This window comes from Rhipicephalus sanguineus, chromosome 2, assembly GCF_013339695.2.
Source record: "Rhipicephalus sanguineus isolate Rsan-2018 chromosome 2, BIME_Rsan_1.4, whole genome shotgun sequence".
In the NCBI taxonomy this organism is placed as follows: Eukaryota; Metazoa; Arthropoda; class Arachnida; order Ixodida; family Ixodidae; genus Rhipicephalus; species Rhipicephalus sanguineus.
Window position 1 is genome coordinate 4,129,169 of NC_051177.1, and position 16,643 is coordinate 4,145,811.

A 16,643-nucleotide genomic window follows, 5' to 3' on the forward strand; every position below is an offset into this window, starting at 1 on the left:
GATGGCGGACGCACCCGCCATCTCGGAGGCCATGTCTTGCTTCTCGACGGCGGGAGGATGAGGCGTGGTTGTGGAGAGGAAAAGACTTTTCTTCCGCTCTCTGTCTCGTGTCTTACTTTGCGCTGTGATCACAATTTAAAAAAATGGAATACCAACTAGCCCGTACCCAGACCTCGCTAGGAGCGCGCCTCAGCAAGCATGGTCTGCGCGCGAACGAACTAACTGGAGGTGACGCTCGAAGGGTCCGGGGGCACTCTCGGTCCCCATACTGCCCATACGTTGTATCACATTTTATTTCATCAATTAAGCGATGGTGATCGATGTTCGGCGAATGATTTTGTATCCTTCACGTGCATGGTGGGCTAAAAGATGGGAAAATTTGGTTTACCGATCTTCACATGTTAAAATGGGGAGAAATATAAACGCGCTACCCTTTCATTTTTTTGCGCATGCAGTTCAGGCGACCAATATTTGCGATTACGAACGTATACGAGCGACCGAAGTTCATATGTGCGCATTTTAATGGCAAAAGCTCTAGAAAAAAAAAGGTTCACTAAACGTTTTAAAAAGACTTCTTGTAAAAAACGTTTTTTCAACGTCTTCTAAAAAACTTCTTGTGAAAAACGTTTATTCAACGTTGCATAATATACCTAGATGTCTGCATACATTTTTAGTCGTTTCAAGAAGTTTTTTAGAGGTTTTGTGTTTCGTGGGTGCTGACGAGAAAATAAGCAATCTGCATCGCTGCGCCTAGTACACACGTACATACTGTGATTTTTCCCTGTTGAAGAGCAGGGAAAAATCTAGGGACTTTAGTTCGGATGTGGTTTTCCACAGACGAAACAGTTCCGATCATGTCTCAAACTTTGTCGTCCAAAAAGAACCAGCTTCGTAAACTAATGCGCTTGATACGCTAGCAAGGTTAACACAAAAATGAAACCTAATGCACTCTAGCGGCTATGCCTGCGCAGTGATCTCATAGAGCTGAAACAAAACTGATTCCCCCGCCTTGCGAACTGCGTGCCCCTTAGTCAAAAAGTGGCCCTTCTCAAATAAAGCAGCAAGTATGCACATTATTCGTGCGTCCATTAAATATAGCCACCTGCATTTCCATGGTTAAATCGCATGATCAACGTCTCACACGCACGTAGAGCCAACGTTGCGTAGAGCCACGGGACTATAGACCTTATGCAAAATCTGCTGCCATCTAGCGGCCGCCGTGCGCATTTCCGCCATGTTGAAGGCTAAGCGCGTTCCGCATATGTACACACGGAGCGTACGTATCAACGTGTGGCGGCTGATACGTACGGTAATGCCGTCATACTTTCGTGTGCCGTGTTGCTCATGTTGAGGAAATTGGCATGCTGAAAAAAGGTTTATAAGAAACTAACCTCCACGCTGTTAGATTTCCTCGCGGCCGACGAGAATCAGCAGATCGTTCCGTGGCTCTGGTTGCTGCTTACGACTAACGCTGTGTTTACGTTCGCCGTCATAGGCGTACGCAGGGTTGCCCATCAGGGGGGGGGGGGCAAAGGCTCATCGCAGCGCCCCCCCCCACCCTACTAAGTCAATGTATGGGGCAGATTTTGCGACCCCCCCCTCTTAGGTGACTATAGAAGGGTCAGTGTACGGGGCAGATTTTGCGCCCCCCCTCTTAGGTGATTAGGGGGGGGGGGCGCCCACCCCCCTTGCGTACGCCTATGTTCGCCGTTATTAATAGATGCGCTGTATCGGCACTCATCAGAGAATACTCTTTCGTGTCATGCTGGAACGAGACAGTTTTCGTGCCGTGTGCTTGCAGGCACAGACAAACCGGCTTCGTGTACGTGCTTCAAAGCTACATCGCTGCGACTCGCGCATGCCTGCACAGCTGTTGGTAACATTACTTTGTTTATTACATTGCGAAAACAATATCATGGTACACAGGTTGCTCGTGCGCATCTTCGGTTCTCAGCGAACGGACCAATTGTGCTAGAGGGTCCTGTTGGTAGTTTGTTTTCGATTGTGGAGTTTTAATAAGGTCGCGTTTGTTGGGTTGCATTGCGCGCGTACTGCTTCACTATATATGCGTATTTTCGAAGCATTTCATGTGCTATCACTGCCAAATTCAGAGGCGTGGTCCGTTTGTCCTGACCGCGCCTTCCCCCCCTTACTTTTTCTTTATTTATTCTCTAAGAAGAGCACATATCAAGTTCTCCCAAAAGCTGATCCACCTTTGGAAAAATCCTCTATCAACCCCCGTGTGCTATGAAATGTCAACGTAGCCAGAAATTTTATCCGGGGCGGAGGTTTCAACTAAAATGTTTATGTATGTTCGTGCGTTCGTTTGTATGTGTGCGAAACAGAAAATTTTCGGGGGTAGGGGGTTGATGCCCCCCCCCCCCTCCGCCCCCCGAGCCCCTTGGCTACGCCCCTGCAGCAGATGCTTCAAGTGTGTGGGACTTCTGGTATGAAACTGAAAAAATGCCGTTCCGGGAAATATGTTACATTCGACCGTGAGTGTGCTACCGTTGGTTACGCGCTGAGGTGGTTTCACAAGTGTTCAGTCGGCGACGCAAAACTGTCTTGCTGGAATGAGTTGAAATTGAGAGGCGCCTGTAAGCCCCGAAGGCAACGATGTGAACGCGAATACTCTTGGCGTATCGTGTTATTTACGAGCACATACCGGAAGAATATTCAATAAAATACCAGCTAATCGGCACCTATTCCTGGAGCAACAAAAACTTTTGATGTTCACTTTTCACGTGCATGAGATACGGAAATATTAATCCTGCGGTAATTCTATACATAACATACGTCGGTGACTACAGCAGCGAAATATTTTTTTTTATTTCAAAAACAAGAAAAGAGGTGAACATTTTATTTAAAATTAGGTGCACAATACATCAGGTCGACGTAAATACGCTTTGAAATGGGTCAACAGCACTTGCCGTCATTGCTGTGCCTAGCCGTGTCGCGCACTGAAGCCTGTTCCTAACCATCCTACACTACACGCGTGATATATCGATAGTTATTAGCGCTTTATTCACTGCACTGAACACAGGCAGACAAAATTTATAACCTAGCGCAAAGCTTCATTCTCAACGACGGCACGCCTATACAGGTGACTCGGTGACAAACTTGTACCTTCTGCTCGTTGTGAGGCAGTTCTTTACACGTAATAGCTGTCAACGTAATCACTAGGTAACGGTAACGTGTACAGGCCCTTACACACTCGTCTGACGTTTTTATGCCCCTATTTCCTACTATCAAAGTAGATGCAAGCAAGAAGTTGTAGCAGCGACAGCAATAGGATTCGGACACAAGCCTCCAACATGGCGCCGAATCGGTAGCTTCGTCAAAGCTCCGACAGATGGCAGCAATTTTGCATAAGGTCTATAGGCTAGGTACATCTCGCTTGGAATTTCCTAGCGACAGCACCAAAAAGTGGTCTGGCAACGCGGGCATGTTTTGGTGGCTTTTTAGTCGCTCCTATAGTATAGTGATTCTAGGCATAGAGTTTCCTACAATACTTTTAATTTTAGGAAACTCTATGATTCTAGGCACTATACCTATAGTGTACTAGAACAATTTCCTAGTGACGCGTCCAGGAAGGAGCGTGCGTGCCCGTTTGTGTAGACGCCACCAGGTGCCGCCGCTGCGCCTTTTTCTAGTAGACCGGCCGCTGTCTCCCGGTGCGTTTGACGTTGTCCGAGTTTGTAGGCGTTCCTTATGCAACGGATTCTTTTATTACAGCACAAAAAGACTGTATTTACTGTAGTATAGTGTAAAGAAAGTTTCTGAAAACCACGTCAACACACTAGTATCGACAACGTCGTCTGCTAGCGTAAAGGCTGCAGACCGGTGGATTCATTGCAGTTTGGGACATCGCCTCAGCAGTATGTATTCGCAACTTTTATCATACACTGCACAAACCCAGCATGTATGGACCTGTTTTTCTTCTATGGCGCAATATCTATCACATTTAAATCGCGTGCTGGTCACAAACTACATAAAAGCGCACAGCAACGTCTGCGCTGCGTTCCTATGCCAGAAGGCGTACAAATAAATAAAGGCCTCGACAGACACACATTGATTGTGATAAAATTTTTGTACTTTGTTATCGGTTACAGAACCGCATCTAAACAAAATTATTCCGGCGTTTCCTTACACCATTTCACGGCGTACAACGAGACTCTCTTTTTCTTTTTAGCATCGTACATAGAAGCGTCTGAGAAAAAAAGTCATTATCTTTGGTTATACAATAACCAAAGATATGGTATAACCAAAGATAATGACGAAGTAGCCTTTCGGAACACTTGCGGAATGACGGTAGAATCCTTTTTAGAACTTCTAGAATATTATCTTAATAACACTCACGTTGGTTTTTGTGGAGACACGTACATTCAGACCAACGGTATCTGCATAGGGTCAAAGGTTGCTCCCGTCTTAAGTAACATTTTTCTGGGCAATGTTGACAGGGAAGTAGAAAAAAATTTGGATGGTGCAGTCAGCAAGGTGTTCAGATATGCCGATGATTATTTAATTTTGGCTTCGAATGTAGAAGAAGATATTTTCAGAAAGAGAATTGTAGACATGTTTTCTTCTAAGGAGAAAGGGCTGGTGTTCACTTCGGAAATTCCGGTTGAAAATAAGCTGCAGTTCCTGGATGTCAACTTAAATTTCCAGCCAAACCACATTTGTTGGTCTTATTCGCCTCGTGCCGAGAAACCACTTTTAAACTACACTTCTGGCCATTCAAAAATTGTGAAGAATGCTGTTGCGGTGTCTTGCCTCCGGTCTGCCTTAATGAAATCTTGTGTCCACTCTGTGAACTGTGCTTTTGCTTCGCAAGTTGAACGCTTAAAGGAGGCTGGATACCCCCACTCTGTGTTGCAGGCCTCGTGCGGGAGGCTTCTGAAAAAGCTGAAACATGATAAGCAACCAACAAGCGAAATTAGCAGGCATAATGCTAGTTTTTCAAAAGTGTCTACGATCCCTTATGTTCATGGCCTCTCTCATAGGTTAAAAAAGGTAGCCGCTAATTATGGTGTTAAAGTAATATTTTCGGCAAAAAACAAAATTGGCAGTGTGTGCTCTAGAGTGAATCGAAAATATGATAGCGTAAAAAATGAAGTGTGCACTATATCGCACAAGAACAAGTTTGTTGACTGCGCGAACAAGGTCGTATACAGATTACCTATGACGTGTGGGCATGTTTATGTGGGCCAAACTGGCAGATGTGCACGTGTGAACACAAGATTAAGGGAACACATGAATAGCCTAAAAGGACGTCCCTACACACACCTAGCATTGCACTGCAACAAATGTGAGTGCAACCCTAACATAGATAATACCGTCACTTTGTTCACTCATCAGAACCAGACATCTAGAGAAATAGCTGAAGCTTTTTTCATTTCACAGCACAAGGAAGATTGCATTAGTCATCCTTCAATAGCCCTATCAGACAAGGAGATACACCTGCTTTCTGCTTTTTTGTGAACGTCTTTTTATGTTGTTTTTAGAGATGTGCGCTAAGGCATTAGCAGATGTGATTTGCGCAGTTCCGTATGGATTAAAAGTCTGAGTTGTTTCGATAATAAAATCAGTTGTTAGAAAGCGCTTGTCCTGTGTGTGTCTACGCTTCGTCCCCGTGTCATTCTGCGCTTCTTAAAATGATGAACCACTTGCCCAAGGGCCAGCCGTCTTGAACTGGTACGGCTGTTCATACTTGTGAACGTTGTCGATCAAAAAGTAAATATCATGCATATCTGAGGTGCAACATCACTAGGTAAGTATTACGTGCCGTGTTCCTTTATTAGAAAATGCATACATACGTAATTTTAAGGACCCTAGTTTCTTAAGCTGCGCTGAAAATGCATAAGAATGGAAGCTTGAGCGAGTTGGTATGCGTTCATCTTTGTTGAAACAGCGCTCACTAGACGACAACGAAGTAAAAGAAGGCACAGGACAGGCGCTGCCTGTCCTGTTCCTTCTTTTACTTCGTCGTCTAGTGAGCGCTGTTTCAACAAAGCTGAAAATGCGACTGCGCTGAAATTTGCCTTCCTCCGTGCCCTTCGCACGAGCTCATTGTTCTGTTTCGGTTCTGTATTGCACTGTACGAATGCCATGGGTTGGTGTTGAAAAACTTTAGTTTTGAGAAGGCCAAGAAGGTGAAAAAAAAATATTTAAAAAATGAAAAAGCAGCGTTGTGGGCGGCCTTCAGGCTGCCGGTTGTGGGCGCCGCTCTGGCGTTCCTGTTTTACCCAGGCGACGTGTAAATAAAAGAGTGTGTGGAGAGTACTCGTTGAGTGCGGACGTTTCTCTGCAAAGGTCTTCGCCTGCTGCTGCGCCGGGACTACCAGCACGCAACACAGCACTCATGTTTCCCGACGTATTGCCAGATGGCGTCCATATCTCACACAGCGCCTCTTCTATTGTCTTTACACGACATTTGCAGCGAAGCACGCAGATACGCGGCCAATTTTTTGTTTTAAAATGACAGGCCCGCTTTTTATGCGTGCGCGCGATGCACTGCGTACGTTTCTTACGTGCATGTGTCCAAGTTGTTTGCGTGATCTGTTAACACAGATGAAACAAAAACTGTTGCAGTACAAAACAGCATTCTTGTTTTATTGAACACCCCAAACAGTACAACAACAATGACTATTGCGGCTGTATGCCTGCTTAAGAAACGCACATAAGACACGCGTTTTTTTCTTCGCCCAACACTCGTAGCACTCAACTAGGCCAAGAAAACCAAAATCTAACTTGCTCAACGTTTTAACAGCCGTCACACAACTGCATAATAATGCGTGAAAGTACTTTAGCAAATGACCAACAAACATTCACACAGCGTTTTTTTTTTTTTGTTCACAGACCGCGTTAACATATGAGAAAGTTCTAACTGCATTGCAATCACATATTTCGGAATATCTAATAACTTTCACCATTGAAGCCACAATCCTCTAACACATGCGCTTTAAATTGAGCATGGCATTACTCAGACTTATATAGGAAATGCGCACGCGTGGCATTACTCAGATTTATACAGGAAATGCGCACGCGTGCAATGTATCTCGTATGCTAGATTCTCCTTTGGTACGTGCAGCTCAAAATAAAATGCGATTCTAGAAGTAATGTTCGCGGAGTAGCGAGCATATAGCAGGACAACTACTTACAGCTTCACTTACCTTTGCAAAAACGGTATTCCAATTGCAATTCAATATTAACCGACGCAACAACGATAACAACACACTTGTTGCACACAGGCGTACCAGGTTGACGCGCAAGGCCAAGCGCGGTATTTTAAGTGTAGCACAATCGTGCGCGTACAGTACGCTAGAATATTCTGGCACAATGTCGTCAAGCTTGCAGTCACTTCAGCGGTTCCCACGATGTAGCACCAGTTGACGTCCTCGCGTCATCAAACTGCTACGACGCGGAGAACTACACACACAGCTGACTTGGGAAAACGCGGTCTTGCAGGAGGCCATCTTGTCCAGCAACCAACGGACAAAAGTACACAGCTGAGGCGTCTGAAACATTGCTGTTGATGAGATGGCAGCTGAACGAAATCAGGGCTCATCGTCCGACGTGTGGCCACCGCCTTAACGCAATATTAACGTCGCAACGTTCAAGGAAGACGCGACGAAAGCGACGAGCCCAGCCGGTCCTGGGTGCGCTACTGCACAAACTGCACAGTGCAGAGCGCGCGCTCTCACGGCCACCGAAAGAAATAAAAGAAAGTGGAGAGAGGAGTTAGCTTGGAGGAGGAGGCGCTGCTTGGAGCATGGCCAGTCGGTGGAAGCAAAACTCTATGGAGGACGTGTTGCGTCGTCGGTGTGGTGTATTGTCGAGAGATGGCGCTAGTTTGTTTTTGCGCAACGGAATCGCAAACTTCATTGAAAATGCATGGGATCCTATGGGGGTTTGTGAGAGGGTACAACCGCCTGAGCCGAGCGGTGGTGCCACCATACCGATGCACGAGGCGTCACCACAACAACGGCGTTTAACCGCGAAAATAAACGAATTAAGGCTCGCGGTCCTACATTTAGAGAGCACTGAAACACAACCGCAAAAACGCCCAAACCTATTGACAATGCACGACCACAGCAAGGGTCCCACCAGCGCAACGCTGCGCTCGCAGCTCGTCTCAGCGCTCCGCGAACAGCCCTGCGCGCTGCTACGCTAACGAAAAATCAATATAAAAAAGCAGAGAGAGGTTAACTAACGACATTGAAGAGCGGTGGAAGCAAGAAGAGGTGTTGCATCGTCGGTGTGGCGTGTTGTCAACAGATGGCGCTAGTTTGTTTCTGCGCAACGGAATTGCAAACTTCATTCAAAATGCATGGGATCCTATGGGGGGTTGGGAGAGGGCACATCCTCCTTTCTCCTCGCTAGTCACCAGGGGAGCCGAGCGGTGGCGCCACCATACCGATGCACGAGGCGGGTGAAGCCTGGGAAACCGGTTGGCAGCCATTTTGCTCCGGGCAAGAGGCAGCGCAGCTTGAGCACGGACAGCGTAATTGTGAGCTTCCGCGGGGGCGTTTCAGCGTGAGAACTGGATAGTTAGTGTGACTTATTTGGCCGAATTTTTTTGTTGTCCTGCAGGATTGAAGAAGGCAGTTTTTTCCACCATAATACATGGGCTGAAGCGTGCCTGATAACATGTAGAATTCGCTTCCAGCATTCCCGAAATGAAGCACATGGAGGAGTTAATAAGTGGTACATAAAATTTTATTCACCCCCGGCTTTTACACAATTTCAAAAGAAAAAAGAAGAATATACGTGGTTTATACGTGAATCGATAAAGCAACAAATCGAAAATAACTTCAAAATGCATCATAATGCACACAATCACGAAACTAAGCGTATGAAACACGCGTCCTTAAAAACTAAATACAGCAAAAGAAAAGATACAAAAGCAAACTAGTTGACCAGTTTGCTGCTGCTCTGGTTTACGCATAATGCAGACAATCACGAAACTAACCATATGAAACACGCACCCTTAAAAAGTAAACACAGCAAAAGAAGAGATACGAAAGCAGATTAATTGACTAGCTTGCTGCAGCTCTTGTTTACACTCGTATATAATTTTTTTTCAAAATAACAGTCCTTAATTGTCAGCCGTGTTCTTACTCCGCTCTGGGAGTTTTAAATGCGAGGCATTTCTTAGCGAACCTTTGGCACATTCACCGTTTTAAATGCGAAGCATTTCTTAGCGAACCTCTGGCACTTTGAGCGTTTCTATCTACGTATCTATCTATCTATCTATCTAGCCGCCTACGTCTGGATGCTCTCATGATCGCCTCCTTAACTTGGTGTAGACCCAAATTTGCATGGGAGGGTAAGAGGACTTGACGAATATGATTGCCTGGTCATGACATGAATAACGTTAAAATCCTGTCGCGTACGTCGTCAAACCCTTTCCACTGGACACCTGTGGCACATACCCGTTTACCACGGGCCGCGGTGTACGGGTATGCGCCACAGGTGATTCACAGTTTATATCTACCCGGGAACGGCGAGAACAGACATTGGTAACTTAAATGCGAGAGTGTTAAGAAAAACCAACATCGGCAGCGTTGACTTGCTGAATGGAGAGAATGAAAATTAGGATCCCAGCAGGAATCGAACCCAAGCATTCTGTGTGGCAATCAGGTATTCTACCACTGAGCCACGCCAGGTCTATAAACTGGTTTGGAAAAACAGCCTACGCAGGCATAATATCGGTGCAACGTCACTTGTGGTTGTGGTGCTGGCTATCTAATTTTACAAGAAAGCAATAAATACTACATGATGCTCCTACGATGTGTACTCCTACGATACAGGCGTCATATCAGATTAACGTCTGTAGTTCCAGTGTTGGCTCCGCTTTTGTAGCAGTCTAAGAAACATTACGTTAGTATTCCAATGATTCAGCAAGCTATATTGAAGCATTGCTCGACCCTGGAGGAACACATTAACGAAAGTTACATATGATATCGACATCACCGCAACGTAAAGTGCACTTCGTCGACCAGAACGACGCAGTGTCCTCTTCATTTCTTACGAGGCTGGGCGATGACCTCATGCTGACCGAGGATGATGCCAGATTGATTGACAGCCGCTTTGTAGACTAGGCTACGTAGGCCAAATACGCCCAGGTAGTCTACGAATATGACAAACACCATCCACTGATGTTGGTCTACGTAGCACTATCCTGGCCTACCAGCCTCGACGGCCTATACCTCACCAACGCGAAGGGTGGCTTCAGGTTCCGACATGTCGCCGGCTCGGTTGACAGACAATTTGTCGACGAAATAACCGAGGCATCCACGAATTCCAAAAGCTCTACTATACCACATACTTCATTACACATGGACCCCTCGTCACCACGATCACGACCGGATCCTATAACAAGTCATGACCAGCTGCTCGTGCTCACTGATCACGGTGATGATGCCCTTGTTCAAGAACCGTGAAGAACTTCTTGTACACATGCACACGGGTTCGTGAAACGTGCATGCGTTCTTGGGACACGTATAAGCACTACATATCAGCTTACCGCTTCTGGTGATGGCAATACCATTGGCAGCGTTACGCAACCTTAAACAACTGGTTATATAACATATATGCGGCTCTTCAACATATGTATGTGTGCGTTTAAAATTTATACATATCTTTAGCGTAATTTTGTAACGTGTCGCTCAGTAAAAAAAAAAAAAAAGTTACGCCACAGTCACCTACCCGCCGCATGCTTCGCATAACATCGACTCCCACGGTACGTGGGATCTGCCGGATTTTTTATCTACGAATCTATCTGCCTAGCCACCTACGCCGAGGTGCTCTCATGATCGCCTCCTTTACTTCCCATGTAACACAAAACCTCTAAAAGACGTCTCGAAACGGCTACGGACGGCTATAGACGTCTTGGTTTACGAGAAGATCAAGAATAGACATTTTTGCAAAATAAAGCACTTGCCTCTCAAATATGCCTGCGTACTGTTTATTACCGTTTTCAACAGCTACGACATAGCCAGAGTGTATTCTGCCAAAGAAGTCCACAACGTCTACTTTGAGACATTTTTAGACATTCTGGGGGAAAGTGCGCGCGCAACGACTATATAAATGATTCTTCAAATGTTTTGTCCACGAGCGCAAAGACGCCAAAACGGCATGTCTAAAGAGCGGTGACTGTCGCTTTAGTGAAAGAAGAGACGCAGAAAACAAAGCCCTCAAAATAATTGGTTTCGCTCCGCAAGGCGCGTTTCTATCAGCAGTTTGGTAAGTATATTCTTTTCAAGCCAAGGCGGCAAGGCCGCGCAACGCTCGCGCAACAGCGAAAGACAACAGAAGCAAACGCAGGCAAGCCAGGCAAGCATGCTACCACTGATGCTATATTACTGATGCTACGCGGCTACGCAGTCGGAGGCTCGAAGCGGGTGTTGTCGAAGCGCGCATGTTTACCCCTGCATTCAAGAACATCTTTTCACTCGGCGCTCCACCTTGACTCAATGTCGATGGCAGATACACCTATTGGCAGGAATGTTCACTAACTATTGAGCAATAGGCGGGATTATTTTGTGAGAACCGTTGTGTCTTTTCTGTTGAATGGTGACGCTGTGCTCAGCTCGGTCAAGTGAAGGGTGAGGCTTGTTTCAGAATACTTGTTCCTTCCTCCCCCTTTCCCCTCTTCCTCCACTAGTTCGCACCAGCCGCCAGTTCGCGGCGGCAGCGGCGGCTCGATCGGCAGCAGAGCTAGGCGACGGCCGGCGGTGATTTGCGTTTTGTGTAGCGTTGTCAGCTTTTGTTTGTGAACGGATTACGGGCTGTTTGGCATCAAGTAACGGTGATCATACTGTCTGTCGCATATTTTCCATCAGTGTTTGGTGAAACAAGCTTTACTGTGCTTTTTGCGACGGTAAGTTCGTCGGTACGTTCGTTTCAAGAAGCGATTGTTCTGCTCACCACCTTCGTTGCAGCCAGACAAACAGCTGAGAACGTGTGCACGTTCGGATAGAGTGCTTTTTTCGGTAAGTGCACCTGACCTTTCGTCGTTTTTACTAAAAGGTTTTAGCATTGTGATTAAACTGTGAACAGTTCTTTGCTAGGTTGAACCGCGTGGTCGAACGCGAAACTATAGTTACGCGCCGGTGCGAATCGTAAGCCAGACTGACTCGCCCTATTTTGAGTAATTATGTTTTGCGCGTTACAGCTCGTGGCTCCACACACGCACGCTAGTGACAGGCCGACATAGTGTAGCCAAGCATGCTTACAACTACGCCGGCCTGTCGCTGACAAAGTGCAAAGCTTCTACCGTAGGCGCCTCGCCTGTAGGTGCGGTTATGATTGATTGTCGTTTCTTAATACATGACAGCATTTTATCATATCTGTAATTGGAAATGTTTCTTTAGAGTGACTTGATGATCTGTTATTTGTTGTAAATCCTGCGTAGCTTACTTGCTTTCTCTGTATGCAGCTTTTCTTCACTGCTGTTTGTGCAAGATATTGGGCCTGAGACCATGTCAGCTAATGCGGAAGCCAGTGCAGTCAGTTTCTTTGACGAGACTTGGAGTGCATTCATGCAGAATTTTATTTACGTCGCTGCCGTGCCACTCAGCTTCACCTTGTGCGGTCACCTTCCGACGTGTTTTGTGCCACATTTGGTTGTGCTTTATTCATTAATAAAGCCGATTTGACAACATCATGGGATAATTTATTGTTGCTGAGAAGCGCGATTATTTATTTGCGCGCCATCCGCTAAACGTCATTTATGTAGTACAGTATACGTGTTGATCCCCTGCGTACGTGTTCAAATTTATTATAAACCGATGTCTTTTACATGAAAATTGGATATGTATGGTGTGCTGAAGTAGCCAATAATTCACGCGGCATATATGAGCGACCGCAACAACTTGATTCGGTCCGCAATAAACGCGAGTAAACTCAGCGTCGAAAACTTATATATGCAACAGTGGGGACATGCGTGGGTGAACAGGTATGTACGTATGTTAGTGATCTTGCTTGATTGTTTGGTCACTTGCTCGACGACTGACATAGGAAGTGTGAGAAAAACAGGAAAGTGCTCTCGCGGGAGCTCTTTCGGTCCCTTCAATCTCTATCTTCCTATGGTAGCCGTCAGGCTGCCGACCAAACATCTGCAAAGACAGTTATATTAGTTTATTTTATATTTCGAAAGTCCAAAATTTCGAAAACGGCGAAAAAACAAGAACGTCTATAAAACGTCTTATCTTGGTCTTTTCAAAACGTCGTCTAAAGACGTCAACTAGCGGGACATTAGCACAGCTATCAGACGTCGGATAGACGTCTACGGCTACGGGAATGTCTTGACCAAGACGTCTATTAGCCCTTTTTGATAGCCGTTCAAGACGTCTTTTAGACGGGAAATAGCTTCTTTTGTGTTACATGGGTTGGTGCAGAGCAAAATCGGCATGGGAGGGTAAGAGGATTGGACGGATATGGCTGTCGTATCATGACATGAATAACGGGAAAATTCTGTCGCGTAGGTCGTCAAACCCTTTCCTCCAGACACGTGTGGCACATAGCCGTTTACCACTGGCCGTGGTGTACGGGTATGCGCCACATGTGATTGACAGTTTATATCTACCCAGGAACCGCGAGAACAGACATTGGTACTTTAAATGCGAGAGCGTTAAGAAAAACCGACATCGGCAGGGTTGACCCGACGAATGGAAAGAATAAATATTAAGATCACAGCAGGAATCTAACCCAAGCATTCTGCGTGGCAATCAAGTATTCTACCACAAAGGTACGTCGGGTATATAGACCGGTTCGGAAAAACAGGCGTAATGTCTGTGCAACGTCAAGTGTGGTTGTGGTGCTGGCTATCTAATTTTGCAAGAAAGCAATGCACAGTACGTATGTACTCCTACGATACAGGCGTCATATCAGATTAACGTCTGCGGTTCCAGTGTTGGCTCCGCTTTTATAGTAGTGTAATAAACATTACATTTATATTCCTATGTTTCAGTACGCTATATTGAAGCATTGCTCGACCCAGAGGAATACATTAACGAAAGTTACGTATGATATCCACATGGTTGCACCATAATGTGCACTTAGTTTCGATAATACTGACGTGTGTGTTCTAACGTGAGGGCTGACGTTACGTTGCACCTCAAAGTTACCGTTTAAACGCCAGTGTTGACGTGCCTGGTAAGCCCACGATGTGCACACAGCTACTGCACTTACAAAAACACGTTGATCCACCTCGTAACGCTTGGCTCAAAGCCATAAAATACAGCATAGCAGTACTCGCTGACTGCTTCGCATGAAACAGATTCCCACAACGCGTGGGATCTGCCGAATTTTCTTCCGGTTGATTTCTTTTGAAATGTGGTGAAGCCTGATTTTACAGCGAAAGCTTTTATCAAATCACAACAGCTGCACGTGGGATGGTTGTCCGCTGCCGCCGCCGGTGTCCGTAACTACTATCGTGCGAAATAAGAAAAATGAAATAAATAAAAATAAACAGGCTCATATGGGATTTAAACCCGGGTCCTCCCCAGGTGAAAATTTGCAACTGGGAATGCAACTGGTCCCAACTGGTCCCAGTTCAAATGGTTTATGGAACAATTCCCAGCGGGGACCAGTTGGGTCCCCACTGCAACTGGTCCCAGCTGATCCCAGTTGGGTCCCCACTGCAACTGGTCCCAGTTGCTTCCCCACTGCAGCTGGTCCCAGTTGTTTCCCCACTGCAGCTGGTCCCAGTTGTTTCCCCACTGCAGCTGGTCCCAGAATTGTCATTGTTTTTTGCCCGCTTATCCTATTGTCCTTTTTTGCCCTATTAGAATTAGCCTTGAGTAAGTGTTTCATGGGTGTCCCGTCGTCATGCAGAAGGCCTGCAATATAGCAGCGCAAATGCAATGATAATCACAGTGGATGAATGAGGCATACGTTCAAATATATTTTCATAATCAAAACTACAAATGCTTATGCTGGCCCTTCATGATGTCGGCGACCATTTTGCCAAGGCAACTATGTCTTGTGTCACTTTCTTCTGGGCAGCTGCAGCGGCACTCGAGGAAATGCCTCCAAAATTCTGAAAATAAACAGAGCCATGAAATCAGAAAAACTGTAACACTTCTTTATTGAACTTTAACTTTGATAGCAATGTGTACAAAGTTGGGGGTACAGTGAAAAATTATCTAGACCTGTGATTCACCGCACATGTTCACAATGTTGCGAAAGGCTGAGTGAAATATTACACACCCAACTATGGCTTATTGCGCAAAAGAACACAGCATATCTGCAAAATTTTGCGGCAATCGAGGAAGGAAATTAGAAGAGAGGGCAAAAGAAAAAAAAATGAGTGGTGCCTTATCCTGTCTCTGTGTTCTTTGAGATTCACCCAAGCATGAACTGCAAACTCGCCCAAGCTTATACATTGTGTGGTTAACACTGAATTACTGCAAACTATTTCAATAATCACTTACAATCTGTATGGTTATCTTTTTCGGGATGGTGGTGACTATTATGCATAGAGCATGCCACTAAATGTCAACTTAAAGATGGCATGAAGTAATTAAATTAAGCTATGGTAGATTCACGATGAGGCAGTCAGAAAGATATAACAGACTGTAGTCAAGGCAGCCTAGTTTCCATATCGTTGCAAGCCCAACACAGCAGTCAGGCTGCAATGAGTTGGCTAAAACACGTGCTGCACGTTACATGCTTATGCAATTAAGCCAACAGCATTAATAAACCGCACCAATGAACATATGTTACGCACATTTTGTAACAAATTATATCGTTCTTATGATGTTATGTTGAACAAGTTTGATAAGCCGATTGGTGCGCACGCCAACGCACACACCGCATCGACTAGAGCGTTTTATTAAGAGGCGATAAACGCGTTTTTGGCTCAACACACACGCTGAGCATAAAGTACACAAGGGTTTGCGAGACTTCAACTACACTCACGAGCAGGGCACCGGTCCTTCAGCCCTGATCTACGCTTATGTTTCTTTGTGCATAGAGTCAAACACAACAACAAACTGCAACAATATATGTGTGCAATAATTCAACCTCCATTAAAGCGTCTGAACTGAAGCGTCGCTGGTCTCGCTGTCATCAGATACCAGAGACGGAGGACGAGGGACTTGTTTTCCCGATCTTTCTGCTTCGTCCCACGTTTTTAATACAAAAAATAAGGGCAATATCAAACAAAGACTAAATAAGAGTAAATACCATGCACTCAACTCACCGAACAATCGGAGCACATGGGCCTTGACGTAAGCTTGTTGCTCGTCTTGCCATTATTCTTGGTGCCACTTTGTAGAGTCATAATCCAAGACATTTGTGGCTGAGTTCTTATGGTGCACGTTGAACATAGCCTTCACGTTCTCGTCGCGGAAATACACTAAAGCAAACACCGTGTAAGCAGGCTTACGTGTCGAGATTACACAAAGCGTGCGCAGAGTTATTAACTATTTGGCTTAGCTTGGCTGGCTTGGCCGCAAGCTCGGCTTGTCTTCGTATCAGGCGAGCGCGGATGGCGCGCCTATATTCTAGGCACTATAGCGCGCCGGACGCACGACGTTTGCACCTGCCAGTGGGCCAGCAGTGCGGTGCTCTAGCAGGTGGGCCATCTGGCTGCACAAAAGCCGCACGGTGTTCTTCGACATTCGGAAATGACG

At 45.8% G+C, this 16,643-nt stretch overlaps 1 long non-coding RNA gene across 1 annotated transcript; it reads right to left on the reverse strand.

Annotated features, from left to right (window-relative positions):
• Window positions 1-14,891: 14,891 nt before the first annotated feature.
• LOC125757080 (uncharacterized) lies at window positions 14,892-16,429 on the reverse strand. Its single transcript, XR_007415027.1, has 2 exons — window positions 16,211-16,429; window positions 14,892-15,046 (listed from the first exon to the last, which is right to left on the reverse strand). It is a non-coding gene; the product is annotated as an uncharacterized LOC125757080 (long non-coding RNA).
• Between the last annotated feature and the right edge of the window lie 214 nt (window positions 16,430-16,643).